This window comes from Rhinopithecus roxellana, chromosome 3 (genome assembly GCF_007565055.1).
Source record: "Rhinopithecus roxellana isolate Shanxi Qingling chromosome 3, ASM756505v1, whole genome shotgun sequence".
In the NCBI taxonomy this organism is placed as follows: domain Eukaryota; kingdom Metazoa; phylum Chordata; class Mammalia; order Primates; family Cercopithecidae; genus Rhinopithecus; species Rhinopithecus roxellana.
In genome coordinates this window covers 161,318,144-161,340,331 of record NC_044551.1, presented here as the reverse complement: position 1 = coordinate 161,340,331, position 22,188 = coordinate 161,318,144, and the positions used below count along the sequence as shown (strand labels likewise).

General features: G+C 39.2%; 1 pseudogene; it reads right to left on the bottom strand.

Moving 5' to 3' along the window:
* Nucleotides 1–777: 777 nt before the first annotated feature.
* Nucleotides 778–12,540, bottom strand: LOC115896369 (annotated as a pseudogene).
* Nucleotides 12,541–22,188: the final 9,648 nt, after the last annotated feature.

The following is a 22,188-nucleotide window of genomic DNA, read 5'->3' as shown; positions in this document are numbered from 1 at the left end:
CTGCCTGGAGGTGGGATAACTCTATTCTTGCCACCAATCAAGTAGATGAACCTATTAAAATGCATTCAGCAGAAATGAAATCAAACAGCATTAAGCTATAAGGAAAATTATTTGTTCAGGTAACAGTAAACTAAGACTGGAGTACTTAATTTGGAACTCTGACTCTATTTCTTTTTAATTCTCTTAGATCCAATGCTCAGGCAACGTGGCACATCTGCAACTGGAAAAAAAAAAAAAAAAAAAAAAAAAAAAAAAAAAACAGAGAAAAAAGAGATAATCTCTTCCTTGAGTCTCTGTTTTAAAAACAAGAAAACTTTTCCAGAAACCACTAATAAACTTTAATTCCATCTCATTGTTTCAAACTGAGTCAGATCCCCAGTCTTGAACTAGTTCTTGTGAACTAAAAATTGACATGTTCTTATTACCTTAGATAGAGTTGCTTGTATCAATCACTGATAAAAAGAAATGGAATTAACAAGGTTCAGTTGAACTAATCATGAAACATCCCCAGAAAAGTGAAGTTGATCTTCCAAAGTGCAAGGCCATCACCTGATGGGAAATATATAGGGTGGAGGAGGATAGACTCAAGACCAACAACAGTAGGTGAGACCCCTCTTCTGTTGTATAGGGTTATTATTTTGAGAAAAGTATACTTGATAACGGTATTTTTTTCCCAAATCAACAGGTCTTTTATTGGATCATTTAACTATCACAATTACAATTAGTTCTTTGGAATCATCTGGCATCTTGTTTATGTAACCAGACAACTGTTACAACTTATTCAGCTTGCTGAACTGTCCCTTTTTCAGAGACATAGATGCCATCAAAATTTTTTCTGATACTCTTGTTTTTAGCTGTTGTGGCTTGCTGAATCAAAGCAGTTGAATTTGAAACAAGTTCAATGTCATTTCCTTTGAGGCCTAAGTCATCTTTCAGGCCTTGAGATACTGAACAAGCAACACCTGGCCTCATCTGAACCCTGTGGAGATTATATATATATATATTTGAGATGGAGTTTCACTCTTGTTGCCCAGGCTGGAGTGCAATGGCGTGATCTCGGCTCACTGCAACCTCAGCCTCCAGGGTTCAAGTGATTCTCCTGCCTCAGTCTCTCAAGTACCTGGGATTACAGATGCCCGTCAGCACGCCTGGCTAATTTTTTGTAGTTTTAGTGGAGACGGGTTTCACCATGTTGGCCAGGCTGGTCTCAAACTCCTGACCTCAGGCAATCCTCCCACCTCAGTGTCCCAAAGTGCTGGGATTACAGGCATGAGCCACCTCACCTGGCCTTATCCAAGAAATGTCTGATTTCAACACGAGACCTAATCTCAGGGATAATGACATGGATGGGGAAGTGAGCATCCACAGACCTCATATTGTAATGGAAGTCCAGTGTAACACCTTTGATCATGTTCTGTACATTACTACAAATAGTGCAAACAGTAGCCACTTTCTTTCTATTTCCCCCCTTTTGTCAACCTTGAGCCTCTTCTTTCCCTTTCCAAGGAGACTAAGTTCTACGTTGATGTGACCAAAGTCTCTCTGCAGGTTTCCTCTGGGGCCCTTCACAAAAACTATGCATCCCTTCAGAGTGATGTTGACATTTTCTGAAATATCATCAGTCTGCCAAGAATGGTCTTCATTCTCACAGTAGATGTGGCAACCAGTGGTAAAAATTTTTATATTATACACACACACACACACACACACACACACACACACACACACACACATATTAGAACCCAGAATCCTATCACTTCATAATATGATATTGCTGACTCTCTCCAGACAGCTCTTCAGGTATGCCCATAGGCATAAATTGTGTAAACTGTGTATACTTAACTGTCACCTTTTTTTCCCATGCAATCTGCCATAGAAATCTTTTCATTTAGATTTATATGACGATTTTTGCCGACTAAAATATCCCATTGTAAGCAAATGCTTTAGTTTAGAACTTTCCAGTCAGCGTGCCATGAGTGGACTTCAGGTGCATCTCAAGCTGTTAATCCACTCAGTCCTCAGTGTAGCCAGGTGAAGCCAGGGGCTTCCCAGCATATAGCTTTATTAGAGCAAGATTCTGATGGCCCTGCTCAATCATAAAACTTGTAAAGCATAGCCACTAATTTCTGCCAGTTTTTGATATTTCTGTTATTTTGAAATTTTCATTATTAGAAGCAAATTGTTATAAATGTTATTAGTCATATATATTTTCCCAGTTGTTGGTTCTGGCAATAAAATTTTAGACACTTGTATTTTCAGCAGGTTTTTTAAGGCTTCAAGAAATAGACATGCGTAACACTCTTTAACTATTAGAACTTTATTGTTGAGAAATATGAAGATGTAGAAAGATAGTGGTTACATTACCATCAGCTCTTCATCAAGATCCTCATCAAGTTCATTTGATATCACTTGGGATAACAATTAGAAATAAGGTGATCTGTCTCACTAGACTTTCTGATATTTAGACATCCTAAAGTGGAGTAATGTCAAACCAGTACAGAGCAGGTTGGCTTCGCTAATATTCATTTAACCTATGGATGGTTTGAGCCAGTACTTGCTCCATGGATACCAGAGGTGTTTCCATTCAAATTTCCCAGGGGTGTGTGTGTGTGTGTGTGTGTGTGTGTGTGTGTGTGTGTGTATACTTCCAAGCAGATAAAAGAGAGGCAGAGAAAAGTGGGCAGGCAGTACACAGACAAAAAAAACAGACAAACAATATTTTCTGATGAAATTGGCTGAGCTTAAAATATTTTTAAAAGGTTAGAAACCTAAAGCAACACTTTTCCAAAAATTCATATTATTAGTTCCATTTTACAAAGAAGGTGAAGGAGGCTCAAAGACTGACAAAACCAGAAAGTCTTCAGAGTGATGTTTGACTCAAAATTCTATGCTCTCTATTTGAAGCCAGCTTTATCATCCAGAAAGGAACTGGTAGTGATGCAGGACAAGCAAGACCCAAAATTGAGGCTTAGCCTGGGAGGGTTTTTGGCTCTGCGCAGGGATTCTTGGCTTTGCCCAGGAAAGAATTCAAGGGTGAACCGGTGGTGTTACACAGCAACTTTTATCGAAGGTGCAGTGTACAGCAGCCAGCAGAGGTACTGCTCCTTGCAGAGCAGGACTACCCAGTAGGCAATGTGCCCAGAGTGGCAGCTCAAAAGCATGTCTGCTTGCCTATTTATACCTACTTTAAATTATATGCAGAAATTCCTAGGAAAAAAGTGGCAACTTAGTCATTATCATGGAAGAAGGCAGCAATTTCCAAGTGTTGCCACAATGGTAAATTAATGTGGCACACTGGTGAGGTGTGTCTTATGGAAAGCTATTTCCCACACTGGACCTGTTTTAGTTCATTCTCTATTTGCCCTGGTGTCTGAGCCCGGCCTCCAGAGTCAAGTAGCATGGGCTGCCCAGTTGTCATTTTCTAAATTCATGAAAAATGTTCATGTTGATTTGGGTGAAACTTGACCTTGATACAGCAGAACAATTTGCAAGTTCATATTCAGTGAGCTGCACAATGAAGGTGCCAGATCCACATTAGCATAACACAATCACAAATGACTGTACAGTAGTCCTCTGTGAAAAATGGCTACATTAATGATTGCCTACTGATCAGTCTAAGTTCTAGAAGAAGATTTGCTAGGAATATCCCTGAGAGGCCTTGAATTGCTCAGCACTTGTTCTATACAGTCTGGATTTTATGTGGTGTTCATCATTGTCTTATACATTCAGACTATATAAAGGTTGCCAGTAAGCAAACATAGAATCAGTTGGGTAGACTACATCTTGAGAATAAATTCTGTAGAAATTGATAAGTAAGCTGTAAAGTTACAATGATTTATCAGAATGATTAAATCCATAATTTTTTATACCATTGGTTTGAACCACACAGACACTGCTGCTGAAAGGAGTCAATCATGTATACCCTACATCTGAAAAACCAAATTTTAAAACTTTGTGTTAATGTTAAATATATTCATGTAAAAAATGGATCTGACATGGGTAAAACATGCAGAATACACATATGCACCAATAGTCTCCCTATTACGTATACTTTGTTGGCTCCTTGTTTTCTGAATAAACAAAGTGGGCAAGGAGACTCTAACTTTCTCCATAATTACACTTGTGAGATCATTTCATTCAACAAATATTGCTTCAGATGCTATTATGTGCCAGGCAGACAAAAGGATGCAACACTAAGCAAGATGGATATTTCGCTACCTTCAAAGAGCCTGAAGTCTAGAGAGAGATAAACAATTACAATTGTTTATCTGACAATTACTAAACAGTGTAATGAGAACTCTGCTTGGAGAAGAGCAAGGCATGGTTGCTCCTAACCTACATTTTGGAGGAGCAACTTCTAATCTGATCTGACAAAAAGTTAGCTGAAGAATGGTAAGAATAAGAGAATACCCTGTGAAAAGGCCAGAAGTTTAGAGAAAAATATTCATTCAGGGAACTGCAAATATTCAGGCATGTCTACAACATAAAGTCTAAGTGGGGAATGGTGTAAAAAGAAGTTGAAGAAATAAGCTACAAGGACATCACAAACTCCAAAGCAAATTAAATAATTTGGACATTATTCTGAGGGCAATTCAGAGCAAGGTTGCCAGATAAAATGTAGAAGGCCGAGGGGGCGGAGCAAGATGGCCGAATAGGAACAGCTCCAGTTTCCAACTCCCAGCGCGAGCGACACAGAAGACCGGTGATTTCTGCATTTTCAACTGAGGTACTGGGGTCATCTCACTAGGGAGTGCCGGACAATCGGTGCTGGTCAGCTGCTGCAGCCTGACCAGCGAGAGCTGAAGCAGGGCGAGGCATCGCCTCACCTGGAAGCGCAAGGGGGAAGGGGATCCGTTTTCCTAGCCAGGGGAACTGAGACACACAACACCTGGAAAATCGGGTAACTCCCACCCCAATACTGCGCTGTAAGCATACAGGCACACCAGAATATATGTATGGCCGGGAGGGTCCCACGCCCACGAAGCCTCCCTCACTGCTAACACAGCAGTCTGCCGCCATCTATCCGCAAGGCAGCAGCGAGGCTGGGGGAGGGGCGCCCGCCATTGCTGAGGCTTAAGTAGGTAAACAAAGCCGCTGGGAAGCTCGAACTGGGTGGAGCTCACAGCAGCTCAAGGAAGCCTGCCTGTCTCTGTAGTCTCCACCTCTGGGGACAGCGCACAGCTGAAGACCAACAGGGGAAGTAGCAGGAGCCGGTGCAGACGCGAACGACTCTGTCTGACAGCTTTGGGGAGAGCCGTGGATCTCCCAACGCGGAGGTTGAGATCTGAGAACGGACAGACTGCCTGCTCAGGTGTGTCCCTGACCCCTGAGTAGCCTAGCTGGGAGAAATCCCCCACTAGGGGCAGTCTGACACCCCACACCTCACAGGGTGGAGTACACCCCTGAGAGGAAACTTCCAAAGGAAGAATCAGACAGGTACACTCGCTGTTCAGCAATATTCTATCTTCGGCAACCTCTGCTGCTGATACCCAGACAAACAGGGTCTGGAGTGGACCTCAAGCAATCTCCAACAGACCAACAGACAGTCCTTCTGACTGTCAGAAGGAAAACTATCAAACAGGAAGGACACCTATACCAAAACCGCATCAGTACGTCACCACCATCAAAGACCAGAGACAGAAAAAACCACAAAGATGGGGAAGAAGCAGGGCAGAAAAGCTGGAAATTCAAAAAATAAGAGCGCATCTCCCCCTGCAAAGGAGTGCAGCCCATCGCCAGCAACGGATCAAAGCTGGTCAGAGAATGACTTGGACGAGAGGAGAGAAGAAGGCTTCAGTCCATCAAACTTATCAGAGCTAAAGGAGGAATTACGTACCCAGCGCAAAGAAACTAAAAATCTTGAAAAAAGAGTGGAAGAATTGACAGCTAGACTAATTAATGCAGAGAAGATCATAAACGAAATGACAGAGATGAAAACCATGACATGAGAAATACGTGACAAATGCACAAGCTTCAGTAACCGACTCGATCAACTGGAAGAAAGAGTATCAGCGATTGAAGATCAAATGAATGAAATGAATCGAGAAGAGAAACCAAAAGAAAAAAGAAGAAAAAGAAATGAGCAAAGCCTGCAAGAAGTATGGGATTACGTAAAAAGACCAAATCTACGCCTGATTGGGGTGCCTGAAAGTGAGGGGGAAAATGGAACCAAGTTGGAAAACACTCTTCAGGAAATCATCCAGGAGAACTTCCCCAACCTAGTAGGGCAGGCCAACATTCAAATTCAGGAAATACAGAGAACGCCACAAAGATACTCCTCCAGAAGAGCAACTCCAAGACACATCATTGCCAGATTCACCAAAGTTGAAATGAAGGAAAAAATCTTAAGGGCAGCCAGAGAGAAAGGTCGGGTTACCCACAAAGGGAAGCCCATCAGACTAACAGCAGATCTCTCGGCAGAAACTCTACAAGCCAGAAGAGAGTGGGGGCCAATATTCAACATTCTTAAAGAAAAGAATTTTCAACCCAGAATTTCATATCCAGCCAAACTAAGTTTCATAAGTGAAGGAGAAATAAAATCCTTTACAGATAAGCAAATGCTTAGAGATTTTGTCACCACCAGGCCTGCCTTACAAGAGACCCTGAAGGAAGCCCTAAACATGGAAAGGAACAACCGGTACCAGTCATTGCAAAAACATGCCAAAATGTAAAGACCATCGAGGCTAGGAAGAAACTGCATCAACTAACGAGCAAAATAACCAGTTAATATCTAATGGCAGGATCAAGTTCACACATAACAATATTAACCTTAAATGTTAATGGACTAAATGCTCCAATTAAAAGACACAGACTGGCAAACTGGATAAAGAGTCAAGACCCATCAGTCTGCTGTATTCAGGAGACCCATCTCACATGCAGAGACATACATAGGCTCAAAATAAAGGGATGGAGGAAGATCTACCAAGCAAATGGAGAACACAAAAAAGCAGGGGTTGCAATCCTTGTCTCTGATAAAACAGACTTTAAACCATCAAAGATCAAAAGAGACAAAGAAGGCCATTACATAATGGTAAAGGGATCAATTCAACAGGAAGAGCTAACTCTCCTAAATATATATGCACCCAATACAGGAGCACCCAGATTCATAAAGCAAGTCCTTAGGGACTTACAAAGAGACTTAGACTCCCATACAATAATAATGGGAGACTTCAACACTCCGCTGTCAACATTAGACAGATCAACGAGACAGAAAGTTAACAAGGATATCCAGGAATTGAACTCATCTCTGCACCAAGCAGACCTAATAGACATCTATAGAACTCTCCACCCCAAATCAACAGAATATACATTCTTCTCAGCACCACATCGCACTTATTCCAAAATTGACCACATAATTGGAAGTAAAGCACTCCTCAGCAAATGTAAAAGAACAGAAATTATAACAAACTGTCTCTCAGACCACAGTGCAATCAAACTAGAACTCAGGACTAAGAAACTCAATCAAAACCGCTCAACTACATGGAAACTGAACAACCTGCTCCTGAATGACTACTGGGTACATAACGAAATGAAAGCGGAAATAAAGATGTTCTTTGAAACCAATGAGAACAAAGATACAACATACCAGAATCTCTGGGACACATTTAAAGCAGTGTGTAGAGGGAAATTTATAGCACTAAATGCCCACAAGAGAAAGCAGGAAAGATCTAAAATTGACACTCTAACATCACAATTAAAAGAACTAGAGAGGCAAGAGCAAACACATTCAAAAGCTAGCAGAAGGCAAGAAATAACTAAGATCAGAGCCGAACTGAAGGAGATAGAGACACAAAAAACCCTCCAAAAAATCAATGAATCCAGGAGTTGGTTTTTTGAAAAGATCAACAAAATTGACAGACCGCTAGCAAGGCTAATAAAGAAGAAAAGAGAGAGGAATCAAATAGATGCAATAAAAAATGATAAAGGGGATATCACCACTGACCCCACAGAAATACAAACTACCATCAGAGAATACTATAAACGCCTCTACGCAAATCAACTAGAAAATCTAGAAGAAATGGATAATTTCCTGGACACTTACACTCTCCCAAGGCTAAACCAGGAAGAAGTTGAATCCCTGAATAGACCAATAGCAGGCTCTGAAATTGAGGCAACAATTAATAGCCTACCAACCAAAAAAAGTCCAGGACCAGATGGATTCACAGCTGAATTCTACCAGAGGTACAAGGAGGAGCTGGTACCATTCCTTCTGAAACTATTCCAATCAATAGAAAAAGAGGGAATCCTCCCTAACTCATTTTATGAGGCCAACATCATCCTGATACCAAAGCCTGGCAGAGACACAACAAAAAAAGAGAATTTTAGACCAATATCCCTGATGAACATTGATGCAAAAATTCTCAATAAAATACTGGCAAACCGGATTCAGCAGCACATCAAAAAGCTTATCCACCATGATCAAGTGGGCTTCATCCCTGGGATGCAAGGCTGGTTCAACATTCGCAAATCAATAAACGTAATCCAGCATATAAACAGAACCAAAGACAAGAACCACATGATTGTCTCAATAGATGCAGAAAAGGCTTTTGACCAAATTCAACAGCCCTTCATGCTAAAAACGCTCAATAAATTCGGTATTGATGGAACGTATCTCAAAATAATAAGAGCCATTTATGACAAACCCACAGCTAATATCATACTGAATGGGCAAAAACTGGAAAACTTCCCTTTGAAAACTGGCACAAGACAGGGATGCCCTCTCTCACCACTCCTATTCAACATAGTGTTGGAAGTTCTGGCTAGGGCAATCAGGCAAGAGAAAGAAATCAAGGGTATTCAGATAGGAAAAGAAGAAGTCAAATTGTCCCTGTTTGCAGATGTCATGATTGTATATTTAGAAAACCCCATGGTCTCAGCCCAAAATCTCCTTAAGCTGATAAGCAACTTCAGCAAAGTCTCAGGATACAAAATTAATGTGCAAAAATCACAAGCATTCTTATACACCAGTAACAGAGAAGCAGAGAGCCAAATCAGGAATGAACTTCCACTCACAATTGCTTCAAAGAGAATAAAATACCTAGGAATCCAACTTACAAGGGATGTAAAGGACCTCTTCAAGGAGAACTACAAACCACTGCTCAGTGAAATCAGAGGACACAAACAAATGGAAGAACATACCATGCTCATGGATAGGAAGAATCAATATCGTGAAAATGGCCATACTGCCCAAGGTTATTTATAGATTCAATGCCATCCCCATCAAGCTACCAATGAGTTTCTTCACAGAATTGGAAAAAACTGCTTTAAAGTTCATATGGAACCAAAAAAGAGCCCGCATTGCCAAGACAATCCTAAGTCAAAAGGACAAAGCTGGAGGCGTCACGCTACCTGACTTCAAACTATACTACAAGGCTACAGTAACCAAAACAGCATGGTACTGGTACCAAAACAGAGCTATAGACCAATGGAACAGAACAGAGTCCTCAGAAATAATACCGCACATCTACAGCCATCTGATCTTTGACAAACCTGAGAGAAACAAGAAATGGGGAAAGGATTCCCTATTTAATAAATGGTGCTGGGAAAATTGGCTAGCCATAAGTAGAAAGCTGAAACTGGATCCTTTCCTTACCCCTTATACGAAGATTAATTCAAGATGGATTAGAGACTTAAATGTTAGACCTAATACCATAAAAACCCTAGAAGAAAATCTAGGTAGTACCATTCAGGACATAGGCATGGGCAAGGACTTCATGTCTAAAACACCAAAAGCAACGGCAGCAAAAGCAAAAATTGACAAATGGGATCTAATTAAACTAAAGAGCTTTTGCACAGCAAAAGAAACTACCATCAGAGTGAACAGGCAACCTACAGAATGGGAGAAAATTTTTGCAACCTACTCATCTGACAAAGGGCTAATATCCAGAATCTACAAAGAACTCAAACAAATATACGAGAAAAAAACAAACAACCCCATCAAAAAGTGGGGAAAGGATATGAACAGACATTTCTCAAAAGAAGATATTCATACAGCCAACAGACACATGAAAAAATGCTCATCGTCACTCGCCATCAGAGAAATGCAAATCAAAACCACAATGAGATACCATCTCACACCAGTTAGAATGGCAATCATTAAGAAGTCAGGAAACAACAGGTGTTGGAGAGGATGTGGAGAAATAGGAACACTTTTACACTGTTGGTGGGATTGTAAACTAGTTCAACCATTATGGAAAACAGTATGGCAATTCCTCAAGGATCTAGAACTAGATGTACCATATGACCCAGCCATCCCACTACTGGGTATATACCCAAAGGATTATAAATTATTCTACTACAAAGACACATGCACACGTATGTTTATTGCGGCACTATTCACAATAGCAAAGACTTGGAATCAACCCAAATGTCCATCTGTGACAGACTGGATTAAGAAAATGTGGCACATATACACCATGGAATACTATGCAGCCATAAAAAAGGATGAGTTTGCGTCCTTTGTAGGGACATGGATGCAGCTGGAAACCATCATTCTTAGCAAACTATCACAGGAACAGAAAACCAAACACCGCATGTTCTCACTCATAGGTGGGAACTGAACAATGAGATCACTTGGACTCGGGAAGGGGAACATCACACACTGGGGCCTATCATGGGGAGGGGGGAGGGGGGAGGAGGGAGGGATTGCATTGGGGAGTTATACATGATATAAATGATGAATTGATGGGTGCTGACGAGTTGATGGGTGCAGCACACCAACATGGCATAAGTATACATATGTAACAAACCTGCACGTTATGCACATGTACCCTAGAACTTAAAGTATAATAAAAAAAAAAAAAAAAATGTAGAAGGCCCAGCAAGTTTGATTTTCAAATAAACAACAAATAATTTTTAGTATAAATATGTCTTATTACTAAAAAGATATGATTAAAAAATCATTGTTTATTTGAAATCGAAATAACTGGGTATTCTGTGTTTTTATTTACTTAATCTGACGACCTTCATAGGAAGCCACTAAAGGAGTTTAAGCAGAAGAGTTAAATGACATAATTTAAGGTTTAGAGAGATACCACTCGTTGTGATATAGAAAACAAATTCATTCATTTGTTCACCTATGACATCATTTTTTAAGCAGCCACCTTAAGATTTAAGTAAGAAACAAATCTGTAATTCCAAGAAAAACTTAGGACAGTGTCTTTTGAGTAGCATCCTTCATATTCTTGCCATATTCTCCCTTCCTGTATTGATATGTATGCTGCAATATGTGGAGTGATTAACTGTACAGCACATTGACTACGGAGCCAGGGAATCTGGATTCAGTCTCTGACATCCTTTACTCATGAATTGTGCAAGATAATTAACCTCTTATGTCTCAGTCTCTTTATTTGGGAAAAACGAATATAATGTTTTCTGCAAATTTTAAGGATCAAATGAGTTAATGTATGTAAAGCCCTTAGAACAGTGTCTGACACAGAATAAACCTTATGAAAGCATCCATTCTTACTTTAAGTATTAACTATGTTTTCTTCAAGTAAAATTTTGTAACTTAAATAAATTTACCTAAAGCAAAACATTGTATCATGATTATAAGTTGAAAATTAATTATTTCATTTGCCATAAATAGAAGTTCACGGCATAATTTCAACTTAAAAAAAATACAACAATAACAACAAACAATCATACTGGATTTATTCTTTTGCAAAACAACAATGAAACGTATTTTTTAAATCTCACTGTTGCATTTTACAGAAGAGGAAATTGAGGCTCAGAAGAGAAGAGATTTTCTCCTCAGTCATAGTGACTTAAGCACGCAGCAGGGGAATGTATCTGTGGTCATTAATTCCTAATTCAGGGCTTTCTCCAATGTATCTATGGCTGTTTTATCGTAAAGGTTTAGTGTACATACCTGCAGAGCTGCATAGCTTTGGACCTTTAATTTTTCTAAAACTCCTGTAGTCAAGTATTACTGCCTGCACTACAATTTCCAAACCTTTCTTTATTGTTGCCTGTCATTCTTTTCACTGAGCTTTCTAAAGTTCCATCTTACTCAGCCCTTAAGAGAGGAGTAAAGTTCTCATCTCACTGGAGTGGGAGCAGAGCTCTCTAGCTGCTGTTCCTGTGGTCAGGCAAGACGGACCTTTCCATTGAAGAAAGTTCAGAAGAAGCTTCTAGATACACACATACAAACGCATGCACACACACACACCACACACACTTTTCTGCACCTATTAATACCTCTTTTTTAGCATTAGATTCCTCCTCTTTACGCTTCCATTGGCTCCTTTCTTTTTCACTCCTTCTTCTGTTCTATTTTAGTTTTTCCTGGTTCAGAGCTCCTGGAGGCAAGCATAGTAGGAAATAAAATATATCAGCAGGCTTAATGCAAAGACAAACAAATGTTGCAATTGCCAAAATCAAAATATTCACTCATTACCACCTAAAAGTACTCTGGTTGACATACATCAGAAAACTCTGCTGAAAAGAATCCTGTCCCCAGAATTCTAGGCAAACAAGGAGTGAAGAGCTGAAGCCCCAGTCGCCTGACACTGAGAAAGCAACACCTCTCCAAGTAGACATGCCGATGACCAAGGGCAAACATTTTATTTTTCTATGGCAGGCCTTTTCACATGTAGTGATGATTAATGAGCTTTCAAAATAAACAATGCCCTAATAATGCAAGTACACACAACTAGCACCATTCAGTGTCCTGTATTTATGTGCTAGATTTTACAAGTCAAGGCGGCCCTCATAATGATTTTGATAAAGAAATGTAATTCATACCTGGCTGGCTGAAGCAAGCATTTAAAATACAAAATCCATTTAGTACCGATTAGCTTTAGGACATTATTTATGTAATCTGCCACAATGGCAGATATTAGACAGAACGTTTTTCTCTTTCCTTTGAAACAGTTTATCAATCATCCTTGCTCCTGACAAGCCCTTAGGAGGAAAGCATTTATCAGAGTGTATTATAAAACTCTAAAAATAAAGGCTGAAACTAGTGTTTATAAGGAGAATACAGGCCGATTGCAAAGACTTGAGAAAAGACTGTTTAGTCTCCAAGTCTCTTCAGGCAAGAGGAGAAGTCAAGCTTGCAGAGATGCATTGGTAGTGCTCTGGAGTAGAGGGAAGAAATCTGTTAGTGGATTCTTAAAATGTAATGTGCAGAGATGAAGGAGTTGTACAATACAGTGAGTAATAGTGGCTTTCAATAAGCAATGTGAAATGTATAGATAATATGGTGCTTTTTGAATTTGCAAATGACACAGAATTCACAATACCCAGTGGAGTTGAACAAGCAATAAAAACCTTGTATGAGGAATGGTAATACTTATAACTTGCACAATGTTGTGCTATTCATCTTGAAGACAGGAACTGAAGAGTATCTTGTAGTTAGAGCAGCAATCTAGAAGTTCTTGACTCCAGTTTGCTTTCAAGAAGTCACTTAATTTCTTCCAGGCCTCTATTCCACTTTTGGAAAAATAGTATCCAGGTGTATCTTCCAGAGGCCTAAAAGTAAAGGTTCTCAATGCTTGCAGCAAATTAGAATTACATGGGAAATTATAAAAAAGAATTAGTAAACAGCACCCAAAATTAACTAAGACTCGTGGATGCTAGGATCCAAACATCTTTTTTTGTTGTTGTTGAATTTAAATATCTCAAATGATTCTAATGTCCAATTAGAGTTAGGAGCCATTGACTGAGAATAGTAGTTCTCAAAATATGTTGAATATTGGGAAGTTTTAAAAATCCAAATGCTCATATCACACAATATCAATTAAATCAGAATTTCTGGGGATAGATCCCAATGCCAGTAATTTATAAAGCTTCTCAAATGATTCCCGAGTGTATTCAACTTAGTGGGCCATTGGTCTATATTATTGTATCTCAAACTTTAATGTGTATATGGATGGTTTGGGGGATCTTATTAAAATGTAGATTCTTATTCAGTAGATGGGGCCTGATAACTCTTAATTTCACAGCAAACTCTTAGGTGATGCAGCTGTTGCTGCTCCAGGCATTTGATGTAACAAAAGTCTTGAAGAATTAAATGCAAACTCCTGACATAAGCATTCAAAGCCCTCCATATTCATCAGGAACTTTACGTACACTGCTTTGGGCTAAGACCCAAAAGTCCTTAAATGGCACATTCTCCTCCTCACAAGATCCATAAATGTTTTATTTCAGTACTATTTCCCAACCCTCCTCTTAGAAAATACAAGAAATGGGAAAATGGAAAATGACTGTTCAAGAGTTATTTGAAAAGAGCATTTGGTGTCATGTCATACTGGGTCCTTTTTACCTTTTACCTTTTTACCTTCAGTAGGGATGACACCAGGTTCAAGAGGCTGAAGAGGAGATCTGGAGCCAGTGAATTAAACAGAGATTTATTTGTGGATACTTACTCACCAGGGTAATCCAGTGGCAGTGGGCTGGACAGGAGAATTGCAACAGCTTGTAAAAAGCATGCTGTTTATATAGCACTTTTACTTACTGCCCTCCCATAACAACCTCGATGTGGCAACCCTCGTTTCTTAAGTTAAGCTATTACTGTCAGGTATATCTGGCATACAGGATATGCTTAAGGTAAGTTATTGCTCTCAGATGCATCTACCATGCAAGATCATCTTCAGGATATGCTTAGGTTAAGTTACTGCTGTCAGGTGCATCTACTATACATCTAGTCATACCTCCTGCCCGAATTCATAAACTTTCTGGAGTAGCAAAATATCATATGTTAATGCAATGCAGAAGCTATGTATAACCCAGTCTTAAGACTTGGGCCCCAAGAGCTGCAGACTGCAGGAACCACTCTATGACTCCCCCATTGTAAATGGCCTGAGTGTCGGATGGGGGTTAGAAGCTATCCCAACTTATATGTTGCAGTAACAACAGAATTGGGTTTCAGAAAAATCCTTAAAATGCATAACCATGGCAGGAAGTGTCTGAAAACACCCAGACCATCAAGATTTTTAATAGATGTTTGCTATATCTGCCTCCCTCCTTTTTTCTTTTACAGTAATCACCTTTGTGTAGATTTTTAAAGATAACCCAAGTCTAGTACATTAATTTCCTATCTGAACTTTTCATTTTGTGTCTCTTTTCTCATCCATTTCATTGCCCAAGTTGCTATGCAAATAATTTTTACAAAAACACAGCTTTAATTATTATGCCACATTTTAAAAAATTATCAATAGTCCCTATTGCCAATAAGGTAACAGTAGTTGGATGACTCCAGTGGAGGAACTTCTGATGGACCCAAAAGCATGTTCCAAGAGAAGAGAGTCAGCTCTTGAGCTTCCATTGTGCAGAGGACTCTATGCTGAATTGAAACTATATCAGCCTCTGAGAGTCCCAGAATCTATGACACCTCAGTTGTAACAAGCATGATAAGTGCCCAGATTCTGGTTTCTAATATTATTATTCAGTAAAAGGAAGCAGAGATCCTTGAAGAAATGGCTGATTGTTAGGGCTGGCCAGGAAAAATACAAGATGAGCCTGGAGCATCTAGTAATTTCTAAAAGTAAGGAAGTGCTCAAAAATCAAAATGTTAGGGGATTGTCAAGGGATACAAGTTCCGACCTGAAAAAGCTCCCAATGGCCAGAGGTAGAACAATTGAGCAACAAAATAAATAACAAATGCAGTAGTGAATTATAACACAAAGTATAAAATAAACATACATAAGTCTATGCTTATATAAATAAATCAATAGATAGATAATAGATAAAGGTGAGAAGAGACAAATCTCCCTACAGAAGAATTCCAAATAATTTATGTGAAGTTTAGTTCTCCACTCTCTTCTTTGAGTGTCGATTGGACAGAGTGACTTGCTTCCAAAAATAGAGTATGGAAGAGGGAAAAAGCAACTGTAGTGCAGAATCCAGTAAACATTACCCTTATCATCTAATCAAGGTTAACATCACCAAACGTAGGTCATGTTCACATGTTCATGGCATGTACTCTGAAAGGATATAACAAGGACACTTTTGTGGTCTTCTCAGAAATCCATAACCCTAGTCTAATCATGAGAAACATATTAGATGAACTCAAGTTGAGAGAAATTGTACAAGATACCTGACCAGAACTCCTTAAAATGGTGAAAGTTATGAATAATGAGGAAAGACTGAACAATTTTCACAGACCGGAGGAGATTAAGAAGACATGACAACCAAATGTACATAGTGCCTTGGTTGTGAACCTAGAACACAACAACAACAAAAACAAAAACAAATATAAATATTAGTGGGAGAACTTTGAAATCTGAATAATGTGTAAAATTTCATTGACAGCGATGTAACAGTGTTGGTTTATTAATTGTAACAAATGTATGGTTAATGTAAGACATTAATATTTGAGAGAACAAGTTGAGGGGTACATGAGAACTCTCTGTATTGTCTTTGCAACTTTTCTATAAGTCTAAAACTACTTTAAAATAAAAATTTTATTTTAAAAAGTATCAACCATCTAAGACTTCTCTCGTCCCCTTAATTACCTACTTTCTTACCCTGGGTATGACCCTAAAGTAGCTAATAAATATGGAAGCAATATGGAAGCAAAAAATAGAACAAGATTTTCAGCTACACAGAGCCTGGTGCATAGAAACCACTCAAATTTCTATTGAAGAAAGAAGTAAAATTGAAGACCATACAAAGGATTATGAAAAAAGGTGTAAAAATGGAATGAACACCTAACCTTAAACTGATGTCTTGTGTCCTGACAGAGAAAATAAGATATATTTTAAAAGAAAGAAAGAAAGAAAGAAAGAAAGAAAGAAAGAAAGAAAGAAAGAAAGAAAGAAAGAAAGAAAGAAAGAAAGAAAGAAAGAAAGAAAAACTACAATACAAAGAGAAAGTGAGTTGTGCCATCAGTTCTCTGTGAAAGTTTGGAAACATTTATTCAAACTGGATATTGACATCCCTTATTTTAATACAGCTTCACAAGAGTATCTGGACAGCTATGAGTATTTCCATTTCATAGCTGAGGAGACTCAGACACAGGAAGGTTAGGTGCTTTGCTTGAGGTGCCCTTGTGTCCTTGTACAAGGATTTCAGCAAACTACAGTGAAAGTGAACTTGTCCTTGGTTCATATCTCACTTATGTAACATAAATGACATAAAATCTCCCCTTTTCTAACACCTAAGCATTTATTAATTAACAAGTGTAGAAGCCGCCAGATTGTGTTCATCTAAATGACAACGGGCAGGATATATGAGATATACCAGTCAGCAGAGCCTGTTAAACCAATCCAACTTCTGAAGTTTAGGAATTCATAAACAACGTGCATCCATGTGAACACGATTCCCCAACTCGGCAATCGGAATACTCATGCCCAACTGTTGAGTCAAAATTCTAATCCTTCTTTAGACCACAACACAAATTCAAGCATTAATTATATATCTTCTTTTCCATCTAGCTTCTCTCCGACAGGCTGCGCTGTCCTCTCATAGGTGTGATTTGCCTTCTTTGGGGAGAAGAAGAAGGGCTGTGAATGGATCAAAGAAAAGCCCCCTTTTCTATGGTAAATGCTAATTCTCTAGCCCTACTCGTCTGCAAACTAGCACCCTATCTCCACATTACCCCTGTGCATCTCCAGAAGGGACAAACCTGGTCAACGACTTGCAGATACGATGCCAAAAAAAGGGGTTCATATGCAATTATGGTTACCAACCTTGAAAACTTTCTTCAGGTTGGCCGGGCACAGTGGCTCACGCCTGTAATCCCGGCACTTTGGGAGGCTGAGGCGGGCAGATCACAAGGTCAGGAGAGCGAGACCATCCTGGCTAACACGGTGAAACCCCGTCTCTATTAAAAATACAAAAAATTAGCCGGGTGCGGTGGCGGGCGTCTGTAGTCCCAGCTACTCGGGAGGCTGAGGCAGGAGAACAGAGTGAACCGGGAGGCAGAGCTTGCAGTGAGAGGAGATCGCGCCACTGCACTGCACTCCAGCCTGGGCAAGAGTGCGAGACTCCGTCTCAAAAAAAGAAAAAAAAGAAAACTCTTCAGGTTAACTGGAAGTCTAGTTTAATACGTTTAAAACAAAACAAAACAAAATAAATAAAACGATTTTGAGAATAGGTGCACTTCCTCTATAAAAGAGTTCTGGCTTTAAATTTAACAATTGTCTTTTTCTTAGGTCTTTTCCTTCTCTTTGAGTTAAACTGTTGTGCTTTTGTCATAATAATTGTCTAGATTCCCATATTATCATCCTCATCATCACATTCAATAATTATAAACTTTTATCAAGTTTTTGCTAAATGCTGTGCAAGATACTGTACTAAGCAGTGAATTTTCTCTTTCAGTCTTCAAAAAAATGCTCCTATAGGACAGGTACTATTGTATTAACTTCATTTTATGGAAGTATAAATCGAGACTGCTACTAGGGAATGGCAGGACTCCGATATAAAGCCTGATTCAGAGTCCATGCTCTAACCACTTGCATAATGTGCTTTCTCAGTTTAGGAGAAAATTGCATGTTCAGTTCCCCACCTTAGCTAGGTTAGATTAGATTTCCTCTTAGGGCCTTTCTAACTTCGATAATAAAATATAAGCTCCATGAGGACATAATTTTGTGATTTTAAAATTTCTTTCCAGTGCTGTGGCCACAGTGCTGGAAAAATGTCTGGCACAGAATAAGCATGCAATACCGTTTTATTGAATGAATGCTTGATAACATTCTGTGTACGCAGTAGAATATGCTTAAGAAGCCTGAAGCTTGGAGTCAGGAAAACTTACAGTTAAGGAGTGAATTGCTTGTATGTAAAATACATAACATCCCTGAACCAGGAAAATGAGCATAGCACTTCCTTTCTTATAGGCAATTCTTCAAGACAAATGAGAAAACGTAAGCAAAACACCACAGAACTGGAACATTGAATGAGTTCTTACTGTTGTTGCATGTCATCAGAAGTTTTCTTGCATTACCTGTTTCTCTCCTTTCTCACTAGGTTTCTTATTAGAAACCATCTATGTACATTTGAATTTATTCTTTAATCAAGCCTGGCTTACTCAATTATTGGTCAAACCTCATCTATGAATAATTTAGAGACACTTTTTGATTCTAGTTTCATAAACAAAAATACCATCACCAGAATCACCAGTAGAATCTGTCTGAATGCAGATGGTAAGTCAGTGCAATGACTTTGATGGGTGGAGAGAAAAGATGGGTCAACTTGCATTTTAGGTAACAGGGACACATGCATTCAAGGGAAACAGAAGTCACTGGATTGGAGGAAAGAGTTATTGCAACAAAAGAGGCTATTATGGTGGACAACATGTACCTACTGTAAAGTACCTGAGAGAACGGGCTCCTTATTTTTATTCCTCAAAAATGAAGCAGCGTGTGCCAGTTGGAGTTCTCAGTAGAAATGTGAGTGTGTATATGTGTATCTGTTCCAATTCAAGTTTTAGACAAATGAAGAAAAACAGTTTCAGTATAGATCGCAAAACGAGCATCCTCAGAGGAGGGAAAAGAAAGCTGAGGTTTTCCCAAGGATCTTATTTATTGCCAAGCACATCCAAAACTGCTTGCTTTCTCCTGCTTCATGAATTTTCTGTGTTCTTTTCGGCACCGGCCCAGTAGATCTGGAAACCAATTTCCCCTTGGTCAGGAGCTGGCACTCCAGTTGATCAGTGTAATCCGGGCTGCCCATGACCAGTCTACTCTCAACAGATGTTGCAAAAGACTGTCCAGTTTTGCCATTCTTTCTCTGGCAGCTTTCCTGTTTTCTTTTGTTTTGTTTTTCTTCTGAAGTCTGATGTTTCCTTGCAGTACAGAGTGTCAGTCTAAGGAGCAGATATGTTACAGAGAGCTATTTTTCTAAGCTGATTCCCCAATACCATTTGCTGATTAAATCCCAGGATGTTCACTGTACAGGCTTTGCACAAAAAGGAGGAACCAGGACGTATTCAAAATAAACTATCATCTGAGAATTGGAAATTATGCATTTACTTTCCATAAAAAATTATTGTGAAAACATTTTATTTTGCAGCCAAAGCTGGTCTGCGATGATATGCAAAACGGAACACAAAACTTTTTTTTTTTTGAGATGGAGTTTCACTCTTGTTGCACAGGCTGGAGTGCGACTGTGCTATCTTGGCTCACTGCAACCTCCACTTCCCGGGTTCAAGCAATTCTCCTGCCTCAGCCTCCCAAGTAGCTGGGATTACAGGCATGTGCCACCATGCCCGGCTAATTTTGTATTTTTAGTAGAGATGGGGTTTCTCCATGTTGGTCAGGCTAGTCTCGAACTCCTGACCTCAGGTGATCCGCCTGCCTTGGCCTCCCAAAGTGCTGGGATTACAGGCATGAGTTACTGCACCCAGCCAGCATCATTCTTATATGGCTGAAAATATTAAAATTGCTCTAAACTACCTTTAAAGGCAATTTTGGAAGCACAAAACATACTGGATATGCTACATATTATACAAAAAACACATGGCAGATGACACCACTTTGTCTAAACACTAATTATTTGTCCTATTTCTATATTGCCTTTCTTTTCCATTAGTTTAAATAACAGGTTTCTTTTCCAATTGCTTAAATAACAGGTTTAGAAATGACAATATATACTTTCTCTGAAAAACATAGAATGGAGAACATTTTCTACAGATGTTCTGTTTCCACCTGTAAGCATTTTCACAGATACAAGCCAATTTTTGGAAAACATTGAGAAACAAAGTCTTTACCATTTCACAGACTAGTCAATAATTTCAGTTTCAATGAACAAGAGGTTGATTTGTGTTATCTTAAGGGAGAAGAGTTTACTGTAAGGATAGACAGGGACTGGAGTAGAAAGTAGGGGGGGGTGGTCCAGATCTGAGCCAACTTGAGGGACTGCCTGTTGTCCTGTGTACCCCTCTGGTGCTCCACAGCCTCTGTGATGGCTCTGCTTCTCTCTGCATGACTCCTCCATTTTTTCCCTTTACAGGCTTCATCCTCTCTTCCCTATCCTGGAGCGAAATTATATATGGATTAATCTTATGCATATTCATCTCTAACTGCTTCTCACACACACAGAGAAGTGAGTATAAGATGAGTATCTTGAAACTGTTGTTCTCTCAGTCAGCTTCAGTTTCCAGGTGCCTCACATCCTGTGATTATCTAACTGCATTGAGAATAATTCTAGTATTTAAAGATACACATTTTCAATAAAACACGGCAAGCCAACTAACTACTTCCTCTGGTACTTTGCTGAGGAAACAATAATCTTCCCCAAAGCTATAGAAACATCACACTATGTTTGGATTTTTCAGGACACAGTATCCTGGTCCCCAAAGTGGCACCTCTGTAAGGGATTATTAAGGGCAAATTTGACTTCCTGTAATACCAACTGCATTTGGGGACCATCCTTCAAATACACAGCTCCACTGTATATCTTTTAGGCCTTCTTAAAACGTTTGGCTCTGGCACACCCATAGCATCTTTTTGCTTCCATATCACATCTCATCTTCACAGTTTCTCAATTCTAAATTCTGAAGGAGAATCTGATTGGCTTGCCTCCATTTTTATTCCAGAAAATAGATAATAGTTTACTGACTGGAATACAGATTACTTGACCATAGATCAACTGTTTATTCCAGTTTAGTTTTTTGGGGGTGTAGAAGAGAGGAGTGGCTATGACCACCTAAGATCAGGAATTGTAGACTGTGGCATTTTCTTTCTTTTTTCTTTCTTTTTTTTTTTTTTTTTTTTTTTTTTTTGGTGAATTGGACTTTATCTAGTTTCTTATTGCTGCTATAAAAATGATCACAAATTGATTGGGTTAAAGCAGCAAAAGTTTACTACTATACAATGTTGGAAAACGGAAGTCCAAAATTAATCTCTGTAGGCTAAAGTCATTAAGACTTCAGGGCCGGTCTCTTCTGGAGTCTCCAGGGGACAATCCATTTATTCTCTTTTCCAGCTTCTAGAGGCCACTTTGATTCTTAGATCATCTCATCTTTCTCCATCTTCAAAGCCAGTAGCTTTGCATCTTCAAATCTCTCCCTGCTTTTATAACAACAATGGCTTTTCTACCTTTAACCATTCTACCTCCCTTTTATAGAAGCCCTTGTAATTACATTGCACCACTCAAAAATCCTAAATACTTTCCCTATCTGGAGATCCTTATTCTCATCTGCAAAGTTGCTTTTGTCATTTAAAGTTACATATTCACATGTTCTCAGAATTAGGAGGTAGATATCTTTATGGAGTTATTATTCTGTCTATCAAACTGACCAATAAC